Source organism: Dromiciops gliroides, chromosome 3, assembly GCF_019393635.1.
Source record: "Dromiciops gliroides isolate mDroGli1 chromosome 3, mDroGli1.pri, whole genome shotgun sequence".
NCBI lineage: Eukaryota > Metazoa > Chordata > Mammalia > Microbiotheria > Microbiotheriidae > Dromiciops > Dromiciops gliroides.
This window is the reverse complement of record NC_057863.1, coordinates 646,818,414-646,831,159: the sequence shown is the minus strand read 5'-3', so window position 1 is coordinate 646,831,159 and position 12,746 is coordinate 646,818,414. Positions and strand designations below refer to the sequence as shown.

At 42.5% G+C, this 12,746-nt stretch overlaps 3 protein-coding genes across 5 annotated transcripts in view; all 3 read left to right on the top strand.

The window, feature by feature from the left end:
- The window catches only part of LOC122746330 (zinc finger protein 260-like), a 266,515-nt gene that overhangs the window by 135,275 nt on the left and 118,494 nt on the right, over positions 1 to 12,746 (top strand). The gene's annotated exons all lie outside the window — the stretch shown is intronic.
- LOC122746331 (zinc finger protein 260-like) overlaps positions 1 to 12,746 on the top strand; it is a 193,889-nt gene that overhangs the window by 135,290 nt on the left and 45,853 nt on the right. The window contains exon 2 of one of the 2 annotated variants that reach the window (XM_043991857.1): positions 5,614 to 5,682. The exons of the other annotated variant lie outside the window; for it this stretch is intronic. The gene's annotated coding sequence lies outside the window, so the exon portion shown is untranslated. The remainder of the gene's footprint in view (positions 1 to 5,613; positions 5,683 to 12,746) is intronic. 2 annotated transcript variants of the gene reach the window in all.
- The window catches only part of LOC122746327 (zinc finger protein 850-like), an 81,319-nt gene that overhangs the window by 41,191 nt on the left and 27,382 nt on the right, over positions 1 to 12,746 (top strand). The window contains exon 1 of one of the 2 annotated variants that reach the window (XM_043991852.1): positions 5,658 to 5,682. The exons of the other annotated variant lie outside the window; for it this stretch is intronic. The gene's annotated coding sequence lies outside the window, so the exon portion shown is untranslated. Of the gene's footprint in view, positions 1 to 5,657; positions 5,683 to 12,746 lie in introns of those variants that run through there. 2 annotated transcript variants of the gene reach the window in all.

Here is a 12,746-nt window from a genome sequence, read left to right as displayed (position 1 = left end):
CCTTTTTTTCGAGATAATTTCCCCCATTCTTCTTCCTTCCCTCCTGTCCCAAGTCATCTCTGCTCTTCACAATTTTATTCTTTATGATAATCTGAACACGATACAATCATACCCATACCCTCTTCTCCAAGTAGATTGTTTTTAACTGCCCTTGATGGTAACGTTCTTCTGTGTTACATGTATCTTCTTCCCATATAGTAATGTAAACAGTGTAACTTTGTGTAGAGAACTCAAAGGGCCAGAGGCCTTTTCTGAAGTTCCCCTCCACGGTTATGCCCAAACCTTTAAGCTTGAGAAGGAATGGTTAAAATGTTCCAGGCATTAGGCCAAACCTAAATGTTCTAATAATCAGGGACAAGGGAGTAAAGAAGATGACATAAGAAAATGCTAAGAGGAAAAGTTCTAATGGGCCACAAGGTTAAACAAGAAGCCAGGGGCAGCCATGTGGTGCAGTGGATAAAGCACCGTCCCTAGATTCAGGAGGACCTGAGTTCAAATCCGGTCTCAGACACTTGACACATACTAGCTGTGTGACCCAGGGCAAGTCACTTAACCCTCATTGCCCCGCAAAAAATAAATAATTAATTAATTAATCATAAACAAAAAGCCAGATGGTCTCAATATCTTGTAACCATTCCTGGGGATATGCTATATCTGTCACTTATAACTTGATGGATGGTTTTGTTATTCAAAAATGTTCTCACAAACTCATGCTTTGTTTTACTATAAGAGGACTGCTAGGCAGGGGAATAAAGAAGTTTGCTGCATTTTAGAAGGAAAGCCTGCCTCCTGTCCTTTGTCTCACCTTCTGCCCCTTTTTCGTCCCCCAGATTTGAAATATGGGTCGTTTCAACTTTGTAAGTTCATCGTGATTTCTTGTTCATGTTTACCTTTTTATGTTTCTGTTGAGTCTTGTGTTTGAATGTCAGATTTTCTATTTAGCTCTTATTATATTCTATTTATTAGCTCTCTATTATATTCTATTTAGTTAGGAATGCTTGAAAACCCTTTGTTCCATTAAAGGCCATTTTTCTCTCTTATAGGATTGTATTGAATTTTGCTGGGTAGGTTATCCTTGGTTATAATCCTTTCTCCTTTGCCCTCTGGAATGTCATATTCCAAGCCCTCCACTCTTTATTGTAGTAGCTGCTATATCTTATGTGATCCTTATTGTGGCGCCACAGTATTTTAATGGTTTCTTCCTGGCTGCTTTCAATATTTTCTCCTCGGCTTGGGAGTTCTGGGCTTTGGCTATGATATTCTGGAGAGTTTTCATTTTATGATCTCTTTCAGCAGGCGTCTAGTGAATTCTTTAAATTTCTGTTTTGTCCGTTAAGATATATGGACAGTTTTCTTTTATGTTTTCTTGAAAAAATATCTAAGCTCTTTTTTATATTAGGCTTTCAGGTAGCCCAGTGATTCTTAAATTATCTCTTTTGATCTGTTTTCTAGGTGAGCTGTTTTTTTTTTCTATGAGATATTTCATTTTCTTCACTTTCTTCACTTTAAAAAATTGTTTCTGGATGTCTTGTGGAATCATTAGCTTCCAATTGGCCAATTGTAATTTTTAAGTAGTTATTTTCTTCAGTGAGGTCTTGTACCTCTTACCATTTAGTCAGTTCTGATTTTTTTAAAAAAATTTTTTTAGTGAGGCAATTGGGGTTAAGTGACTTGCCCAGGGCCACACAGCTAGTAAGTGTTAAGTGTCTGAAGCTGGATTTGAACTCAGGTACTCCTGACTCCAGGGCCAGTGCTCTATCCACTGCGCCACCTAGCTGCCCCAGTTCTAATTTTTAAGGGGTTATTTTCTTTGGTATTTTTTGTATCTCTTCTCCTAAGATGTTAATTGTCTAATTTCTTTTCCCAATTTTCCCTCTACTAGTCTTATTTAATGTATGTATATACATGTACACACACACAATTTTTTTTTCTTTTTGAAAAATCTATTTCACTCTTCTAGGGATTCTGGTTGTACTTACATCTAATCTTTATTTTTGTTTAAGGCTTTACTTGTAGTTGTTTTCAAGTCATTGTTTTCTGTTTTTATGTCTTGAGCTTCCCTGTCATTATATTACCTCTTTATGGTTGTTTGCTCAGTTTTACAGCCTACTTCTTGATTTTGGATTTTATGTTAGAGTTGGATTCTATGAAGCCTACCCCCCCACCCCCAACCTCAGAACAACAGGTGGTGTTTGGCCTGATCTTCTATCTTTTATAGCTTTCTGCGGCTTTTATGACCCAGTCTGAGAACCTGTGAGTTTTCAGTGCTTCCAAAGTAGTGTGATAAGGGGAAAGGTCTGTTCACTGTCCCCCTGCAAATTTGTGATCTAGTTTGGGTTTGTTAGCTTGTGTGTGGTTGAGTTTCCATAAATTATTTCTGGAATCTGTCTCAGTTAGCCTGCCGGGATATTCTGTGGGATCAGAGTGATTGAACTGTTGGCTTTCTCCTTGGTCATAATCTCCTACCTGGGTTTATTGCACTGCAGGCTTATGTGCTAGACTGAAGGTTAGAATGGAGCTCCTTTCTGCTCTTAGGCTCAGGGCCACACAGCTGGGGTTGTGGAACTTAATCTTTTCTCCTTACACAGAGAGAGTCCTTGCTCCCTTGCCACTGTTGCTGTTCTTACCTGCCATTGAGTAGCCTCCTGGAACTGAGTAGTGGTGGAATCCCCGGAATCTCCTTGTGACTAGGGGTCCTTCAGTGCTGGGATGCCCTGCCCCCACCCCCACCCACTTCCCTGTTTCTGGCACCACAACAGCTGCAGCTTCCACCTGTAGGGAATCTTGTCTGTCACTGCTGAACATCAAACTTATCATAGATTCATTTCCCCCATATCCCAGAAACACAGTATCCAAGGCCTGCCATTCTATTTGATAGGATGGTTGTTCTCTAGGAATATTTTCATTCAGAATGCCACCATCAGTCCTTGGTTCCACAGCAGAAAGACATTAATAGAAAACCGAATGTTGCAGTTTTCTGATCTTTGAGAAAGGGAAATGGGGCTGAGATAATGCAACTGAAAGTAGTGTGCAGAAAGAGTCACACAGGCTTGAGTGCATGTGAACTCGAGAACCTCAATCAATGAAAAGGCATCTGAAGAAGTGGGAGGAAGACCAATGTGGGAAGATTGGACCAAGAGGCGTTCAGAACAGGTGATTAGACCAGCATCACTGCCTGGCATCTGATTGGTAACTGGTAATAAAATATTTAAAGCACAAAAGATGGATAAAAGAGAAAATATCAAAAGGAGAATGGGGTCCAGGGGAGATCATCTGAGATTAGGACTTCAAGGCCAGGGAGCCTAATGTGACTAGAAGGCAGCATCACATGCCCCCAAATCCTTTTGATTTGGAATCCAAAGAAGTGGGTCCAAATTGCTGGATTATTTCTTGTTTTCTTGACCTTTTATAAACCGCTTGATTCCTCTTGGCTTAAGTTTTCAAATGACATATTCAAAATGACATACTGATCAAGAATCTTTTTGTTTTCTCTGCAGACATCTTTGTGACACTTTTCTGTCACCAGATCTCTCTTATCTAAACTTGCTCATATGCAAAATTATAGTATTGGCCAAGAATCTTGGTTTCTTTGCACGTTTGATCTATTGTTCTGAGTTAATTAGGATTTAAAAACCCTCCAATATTTGACATATTAATGGGGCTTTAATTTCTGCCAAGTGTTTTTCATCTTTTGGTCATAACAGCCCTGTGATGAAGGTTCTGTAGGGCCATGTGATCCCTAGTTTATAGATGAGGAATTGAATGAGTTTGATAGAGTGTCTTGCTCAGAGAGAGAGAGTAAATATATGTGCTGATAGGAACAAGGCCAAGGGATTCTAGACTAGAGCATGGTGTAGAAGTCATCTTGTTCATTGTAGAAGGAAAGATAAGTATGGCCAAGGTATGGCTGATGGCCTCAAAAGTGCTGAGAGGTGGAGAAACTGGCATTCAGGATCAAGGGTGATGAACAGGTCTAGGAATAAATAGTAAGGCAGCAGCAGATCTGTAACCATAGAAGATTAAGCCTCATACCAAGGCTCTTTGCAAACTTGTTCCAGACTCTCTTTCCAGCTGTGGTTTACAACATTCCCTTTCATGTATGCTACATTCAATTTCAAAGGGGCTGCCCTTTGTTCCAGGAATTTGGTTTGCATCTCCACCCTCCATACCTTTGTCCACACTGTTCCCATTCCCTTGTCAACTTGAAAACGAATTAAAACAGTCCATATGTGCTATGAGAACTTCGGACATGGTTTATATGGGGTAACAGAGCAGAGAGAGGAAAAAGATTGCTTCTAGGAAGAGTAAGTTTCTCATTTATAGGTTCTTTGCATAGTAAGCACAGAGAGAGACAGAGAGTGAAGGGAGATAGAAGAGAGGATTGATTCTTTTGAAGCATTTTTGTTGTGTTTTTTTTTTTGCTCAATTTTTTGCTTTTTTTTTGTGCCTTGATGTTTTTATTCGAGTTGAGCTATATTCCTAAACTGTGCCAACTTTTTGTGCTGAGGCTCTGGGTCTTACTGGTCGTTTTCACTGGGCTTCAGGGCTTAGCTACTTGCTTTTGCTGGGTTGCTAAAGTTAACAGTCTTTCTGGTGGCTGGCCCTGGAGGGGCGGCTGGGCCGCTATGTTAGCTGGGCCTCTCTGTTAGCAGGCCCTGGAGGAATGATTTTGTTTCCAACCAGCCCAACTCTGTGTGTGTGTGTGTGTGTGTGTGTGTGTGTGTGTGTGTGTGTGTGTGTTGGGGAGGTCCCTGCTGCTGGGTTGCTATGGTAACCAGTCAGTCAGCTATCAGGCCCTGGAAAGGTAATTTTGTTGCAGTCGGCTGAGGGTTGCAGTCCCCCATTGCTGGTTTGCCCTAAAAACAGTCTCTCTGCTAGGAGGTCTCAGGGGTGGAAACTTGCTGTTGACCAGTCTTGGGCGGGGCTTTGCTACTGATCGGCAGTGGGGTCAGAGCCTCCCTGGTGGTCTGTGCTAGCTTTGGGTACCTAGTGGAGGTCCTCACTATGCTGCCCAGACTGCTCACCTGCCCAGGGAGCTGCTGGTTTGCAGGTGGGCGGAGCCTTACTGGTTGATTGCCCCAGGCTCAGCGTCCTGCTTCAGGCCCCCTTTCTGTGAGCCCAGAAGCTGCTGCTGCTGGACCTCACTTCCCTCTCACCCAGGTAAGACAGACCTTTCCTGCCGGGCTGGTAGGCTGCTTCCCTGATCCTGGAATGATTCAGAGGCAATTTTATGTTGGTCTGTAGGGGAAATTTGAAAGAGCCCCAGTGGGTTGCTTCCTCACTTGGTCATCTTGGCATAGGGAGTCTCTTGAAGCATTTTTAAAGCACAAATAGGAACAGAAGACTATCCGGACGGAAACCTAGACAAGGAAACTATTTGCAAGTTACATATTTCCTATTTATCCTATACATAGCTTGCTTCCTATATATTTGTTTGCTTGTTCTCTTCCCAGAGGACAAGAACTGACTTTTTCTTCTTTTTGTATTCCCAGCACTTAGCACAGTGCTTGGCATGTAGTAAGCACTTAGTTAATATTTGATCGATATTGAACAAGCTATATGCTCACACAGAAAATGTTTGTTGATTTGTTGACTCTCATTTGGGAATTGCAGGTCCTGAAGAGACAGACGCCTTGAACTCGTTCCCTTTGAAAGCAGTTGTGGCCTCATCTCTTCAGTCTTGTGAGTTCTCTCAGCAGCTCTCTAGCCATGAGATGGGGGACTTAGTCAATAGGCACAGAGGACTAGACCTGGGCCCAGAGGGAGGAGAGGTAGTGGAATAGCAAAAACCATTAGGTGAGAGAATTCTCAGGAGACAGATCCAGGAGGGTTTGCTGGTGGTCCCTCCAGCCCTTACTAGGAGTCGGAACTCAGAAAGCTTAGGCTTTCTGTCTAATCATTTGTGCATAGAAAGGAGCTTGCTGAGGCCCATGCCCTCACAGAGTTCTGCGTCTAGATCAAGTGCAGATAGCTCATAAGAAGTAAATTCTCTCTAACAGTGAGTCCCATCACTGTTTGGGTGCCTGTCTTCCAGGTTTGGGAAGCTCTGGCCAGCAGGCTGTGACCATTGTGACCCCTGCATTTCCATCTTGCCTCTCATAGGCCAAACCCTTCCCCTGCTAGTCTCCTTCCAGTGGGTGTATTTCACAGCTATTAAGGAATGGAGCTCAGAGGTGGAGGGGCCACCAGGGTTTGCTGTCTGATTAAAGGGTGGGTATGGGCTTAAACATCTGTTTTGATACTGAAAACATTTCTCTGGAATGAAAGTGTACAAACCCTTTGTGATAGGGAACTCCTTTCTGTTTCCGTCGAGGGGTGGGGGTGATAAAGGTACGTCTTTGTAATTTACTAGTGTAGCTGGGGGATAGGAACATACTTAACAGGTTCAGTGGGAAGGACTGCTGGCTTTCCAGCTGCAGGATCCCCTCCTCTTCCCCTCCCTCACCATTGACTTCCAGGGAAAGGATGAAAGCGCCTTCTCAGAGAAACCATTACCAGGCAGACTGAACCTCCTTCTAAGGACTGTTTGGTATAAGCAGAGCTTCCTACACCCTTCCCCTTCTTCTCAGGACTTCCACTTAAGTCAGGAAAGTGGCACTTTATAGAAAAAAAGCAACAGCCTTTTAGAGAAATTGCTAAAGGGTAGCTCTAACCTCCTTCCAAAAACAGAACACCAAAAAAACCTCCTTTACAATTAGAGCTGTTTCCAGTTAGTTCCTTCTTTCTTTTGATTTCCTCCAATTTGTCCCATATATGTCTTGTTTATACATTGTTGTCTTCAGAGTCTCCCCATGAGACGGTGAATCCCTTATGATTCTGGACTTTTTCTTTTCTTTCTTTGTATCCTCATTGCTTAGCACTCTGTCAGCTGGCATTTCCAAAAGCCTAACCAAAGATTGCGTAATGCCTGACTGTCCAGAATTGCCGGGAAAGCCTCAGGAGCGAGGGATTCTCCCTCCCTAGGCTTCTTCAAGCAAAGGCTGGACAAGTTGAGAATTTTGTTAGGGATATTCGTGGTTAGGGAGAGGTTGGACTGGACAATCCTGACATTGAACTCTGAAATTCTGTGTGGGCTATGTCCTTTTTAATTTATGGCATGGGACTGTTAACTGTTGTGGAAAGTGTATTTTAACTTGGAATGGGTGATTCCATTTTTTTTTTTAACTTCTAATTTAGGACTGCACAATTCTTAAGTTATAAGATCAATATTTGTGTATAGTTTGGTAATAGCATGGCTGGAGAGCCCATATTTGGTAAACTACTACCACTGACATGTGAGTGACCCCCAATTCTGGTAAACCACCGATTAAAGCCTTGCCAACGATGCTATGATTGATAGTTTCCTTTCATCATTAGGTATTTGAACATCCATAATTACTACTAACCTATAAATATAACTTGTAAACACTCTTAGCCAGACCATAAAAACTCTTTGGATGTCCCAGGTGTGGTCTGGGTGACCATCAGAACTGCCTCCTATGTGCCCAGCACCCAGATTGGAGCCACCCTGTGTTCAGTCAAGCGCAGTGCTGGTTTACAAAGACTGGCTAGAATGCTTCTTTGGGCAGCGAGCAAATCTTCTTTTGGGCAGCTGTATGATTCACCTTGTCCTGGACCTTTCAAAATCTCCTTGCTGGGCAGCTAGGTGGCGCAGTGGATAGAGCACCCGCCCTGGAGTCGGGAGGACCTGAGTTCAAATCTGGCCTCAGACACTTAACACTTACTAGCTGTGTGACCCTGGGCAAGTCACTTAACCCCAATTGCCTCACCAAAAAAAAAAAAAAAATCTCCTTGCTAGTGTTCCTAGAAAGGTTGACATTTGTAATGTTGAAAAGATGATTGCATACACTAAGCTCAGTTGTATGCATTGATAAGCACATACGTTAGTAGTGTACAGAGAGTATATTTAATGGTCAATTGGTTTTACATGTACACCTTCTGTTACAAGATGTGAAGATTATACAAAGCATCCTGTAAGGATATAGAGGAAACAGCAGGCCATGTTGAGGGCTGACCACTAATATTTCTCACTAAATCTATAAGATGTTGACTAGGTCTCTTGGCATCCACACCTCCAAGACCAGGGTGAGGTCAACAACTTTACTGGCAGCTCTTCTTACTTCTGGAGAAACTACTGAATCTTGAACCCTATTGCCTCATCTCTGAGGAGCCCCTGTATTGCCCGTTAATACCCTGCCTGCATTTCTCTAGATTCTTGGGTTGGTTTTCTCTGTGAAAGGGAGGCCCAGAGAGGCATTATCTTACACTAATCTTAGGTTATTATTTTCAAGGATTGAAAAATACTTTTAAAAGTGTCCAACCAGACCCATTTTCTTCTGTGATCTTGGATAGACATAATTTAAAATCATACATTGCATTATATACTTGCTATCCCAGCCTCAGGAAAAAACCAATACATAGAATGGACATATTGAGTATAAAATTCTGCCTAAAGCAGAAGGCAAAACTTAATGTTGAACTATTGGTGGGAAAAGTTCTATGGGCTATTGTCATTTAATCCATCCCAGAGTTGTAAATAGTAAAGACCCCTTAGAATAGAATCAAAAGAAGAGATAAGGAAATTTACAACAATATTGAAAGATTTAGAACAGGAATATAGAATTAGGAAAACAGCTCTTACGATTTTCTGACATGTTCAATGAAAAAGGCTCGTAAAGAATTTATATTTACAATGGACTATAGGAAATTTAATACTGAGACTTAAAGGAGCCCTTCCTGATACTTCAAAAATGTTCTGTAAATTAAAGGAAATGACGGATCTCACTTTGAAGTTATTGACTAAATTAATAATTTCTTTGTGGTTCCAATGGCTCCAGAAATAGAGTTCTAGATCAAATAGACATTGGTCTTTGCCCTACTCAGCATTACATGGATGGAGTCATGACAAGCAGGAGGAGGAGGAAGTTATGGATAGAATTATTGAAGGACTTCCCAGAAGAGGACGAGCAGTTTTCCCTCCAAAAAAGAGAATGAATCATTACTTCAGTTTCAAGGTATGATTTGACCCTTGGAAGAAGTATCAGTTCTCTAACCAATGGAAGAGAACTTAGCCTTGAAACCCCCAAAGGACAAAGAGGAAGGATAGTGAATTGTTTGATTTGGGGGGAAGCCATACTTGAGTATGCGCAGTCTGGAGAGAGCACGGGGCCTAGAGTCAGGAAGACCCGAGTTCAAATTTGGCCTCAGGCACTTAATAGCTGTGTCACCCTGGGCAAGTCACCGAACCCTGTTCAGACGCAACTGAAACAGCTGAACAACAACACACTTGAGTATGATAATTATGTAGAGCTGTCATTTAATATGATGGATGTGATAAAAACATTTTTAACGTAATGCTTATGACCCAAGTTCAAAAACTATTGGTGGAAATAGACTACTGATTGGAACACAGTTATTAGAACTGCAATAAGCCAATTAAATAACATCTAAGAGAAATAATAACAACAACAAACTAACATTTATATGGTGCTTACTTTTGTGCCAGGCACTGTGCTAAGTGCTTTACAATTATTGTCTCGTATATTATCTTACAACAACCCTGAGAGCTAGGTGCTGTTATCATCTCCATTTTATACTTGGGAACTGAGGCAAACAGCTTCAGTGACTTGCCACATGGCGAGTAAGTGTCTAAAACCAGGTCTTTCTTACTCCAAGCTCAGCAATCTACCCACTTTGCCACCCAGCTTCCCCATAGTGGTAGATGAACTTAAATTTGGAGCACCACCTTTGGTTGACTCAGAGGCTATAGGACAAGACATTACAGAAGGAGTCAGAATGTTGTATAACATCCCCCCACCCCCACCCCATTATTTCCAGTAGAAGCCCATTGTCTATTATTGTACCAGTCATTGCTGGCCCTGGTCCATTATTCCAGGTCTCCCTAAGACACCGACTATATAGAAATCCCTAGAGTTCTCTGTCTTTTTTTTAACAGATGTGCAAGGGCTGTGACTTTAGCATTGCTGCCTTTCTGACCTGCTGATAATCTGGGCCTTTCTGGGCACAACCATTCTTGTGTGCCCCCCTGTAGCTTCTCCTTGCAGCTGCTTGTAACCAAGCCTGATTCCACATTCTGGTTGGTTCTTCCATGGCCAACTCATGAACACCTTCTACTGTGAATCTTTGTGTGTGTGTGTGTGTGTGTGTCCCAAAGCTGGAATACGGCTGATAATTACCTGCTGAGGTCATTGGGGTGTCCCTCAGCTCAGGTAAATATGTGACAAACACTTGCTAATGATGTAAGAAACTGAAAAGTGTTCATAGTTTTCCATCAGTCAATCTCTGGGTGGCCCATAACTGATTCCTACATTCATCACACTGAGATTTGATCCTCCTGCATTCCCTCAGGGAGCTCCCACCCTTGCCTCAAATTAGACCCCAATGCAAGTTAATTCAATCACAAAAAGGAATCTCTCAGGTTTTCAGTCCAGTTTTCTAGTGTTCAGTCTCTTCTCCCAGGGAAAGAGGCGAAAGAGCATTCTATTTTCTGTCCATCACCAGACTCCTCCCTTCCAGGAGAGAGAAGAGCCATTCCATCAATTCTCCAGGCTGATTTCTTGTCCTAGAGGAAGAATAACAGAATTCCTTTAGCTTCTTTCCGTCAGCATTTGTCCTCTAGCTTGAACTTTGTTAAGCCCTGTGGGAACTCCATCCACCCTGGACCATGGAAATCAACCTGAGCACATCCCAGACTCTTCTCTGGTCATGCCTTCCCCATTCCTATGATTTGAAACCTGTAGCTGTCATTCAAACCTGGTTTCCTGTCTCCGATGGCCAGATTCCTTATTCACCTTACTCTTAGCCCAACCTCCCATAGGCCCCTCCCCCCCCCTGCCCTCCACCAGAATTTCCTCTTCTACAGTTACCCATTCTTTTCACTGCCCTCGCTGGGGTGCCCTCCCTGTAGGCAATGCACTTGCTTTCTTCTAAATCTTTTTTTTTTCCAATCCTTCCATCTACTAGCCTCCCTCCTGATGGCACAGTCTCTCTGGTCAACCTTTCAAGCCCTTGCTGCCTTTTCACTCATTCCCCTCACTCACTGATTGAGGAGGTGGAGTTGGAATACTCCTTCCTCCCTGGCCATTTCCATTTTCTCTTTCTACCACCATCCCTTAGCATCCTCTCCTTCTTTGAGGTCACTCTGTCCATTTCGACCACACAATCAGGCTCTTGTTGGCTGTTGTCTACTGACCTCCACGACACTCTTCTCTTCAGTCTTCCTCTCCTGCCTTCATAGTGATGTGGGATGGAATTAGGGTCAAACTGATTGTGAGTCATCCCAAAAGAATTACAAGACTCAGTGACTCAGTTTCCCAAGTTTTATTGCAATACTGTGGGGGACCACAGGGAGAGAACCAGAAAAGTGGAAAGGTATCTCTCAAATAGTGAAAGAAAAGACAGTTATATTTATAGTACAGATAAATTGATTATCAGTCTCATTATAATAATCTCCAACTTGGGGAAGTACAGGGGAGGGCCTGTCCTCATTATAATAATCTCCACCTTTGGGAGGTACAGGGGAGGGCTTATCCTACTTTGGAGTTCCTGGGGTCCTAAGCCATCCCCCAAGGTGGGTACCTTTTTCAGTGGAGGTGTGTTTTGGGGGTTTACACGTCATCAGGTGAATCTGGGGACAAATTTGGCCTTTTCTACGCATGTCTCTTTATGATTCCCATGGCTAGTTTCAAAATATCTTCATTTATCATTTATTTCTAGTCTGAATTTCTATAGACTGTCATTTTATTTAAGGTCTTCATGGCCACCCTCCCTCTGTTCCCATTATAGGTTCTGATTACTGTGAGTATGAGAACCTAGCATCCTGACTTGTAAATTATCCATTAACTGAGATCTGAATCCCTTTTAGAGCTCATATCTGAATTAGAGCTTGGACCTTAGGTTTTTCTATTAACTCCTTTTTGCCTCCTACATCATTCTCCCCTTTTCATATACCCCGGGAAAAAGGAGAAAGATCATCTCTTCTGTTATTGCTTCCTGCTGAGTGGGGGCAAAGTAGAGATCCACAGGGGCTATATGAATGGAGGAAGATCTAGGGGCTGGAGTAAAAGGCTTTCCTGGCATACCCTAACAGTTGTATAGGGGCTATTCCAGATGACACAAATGAAGTGATAATATTACAAATAAAGGGACCACAACACAAAACATGAATGGTTAACAAACAGATCAAGGGACAATAGGGACCCTAATACAGAATAAATCTAAGAGTTCCATGAAAAACTGGACGAAGCAAGCAGTTGTGAATAGTTTCAGCCATCCAGGTAATCTCTGTACTGGAACTCAACCTTCAGGAGGTGTTCTGAACTATATATATAGACTCCGTCGGGGCAGCTAAGTGGCGCAATGGATAAAGCACTGGCCCTGGATTCAGGAAGACCCGAGTTCAAATCTGGCTTCAGACACTTGACACTTACCAGCTGTGTGACCCTGGGCAAGTCACTTAACCCTCATGGCCTCACGGCGGGGGGAAGGGGGAGGGGGAATTTTGAATAGACTCTGTCTCAGTCCAGGACCACATTTGCCAAAGAGTTCAAGCACTCTTCCAATTCTTGTAACCCTAATGCAGTAGAATTAGAAACTTGTTCTATTACCAAAGTTAAATTTGTAAGCATAGCTTCATGTTCAAGATACCCAACAAAAGGAATAGTGAGGGCATCAGTTTGCCAGACCCACCAAAGAAAATTATCTCAGGTTCCTCATCTAACTTTAAT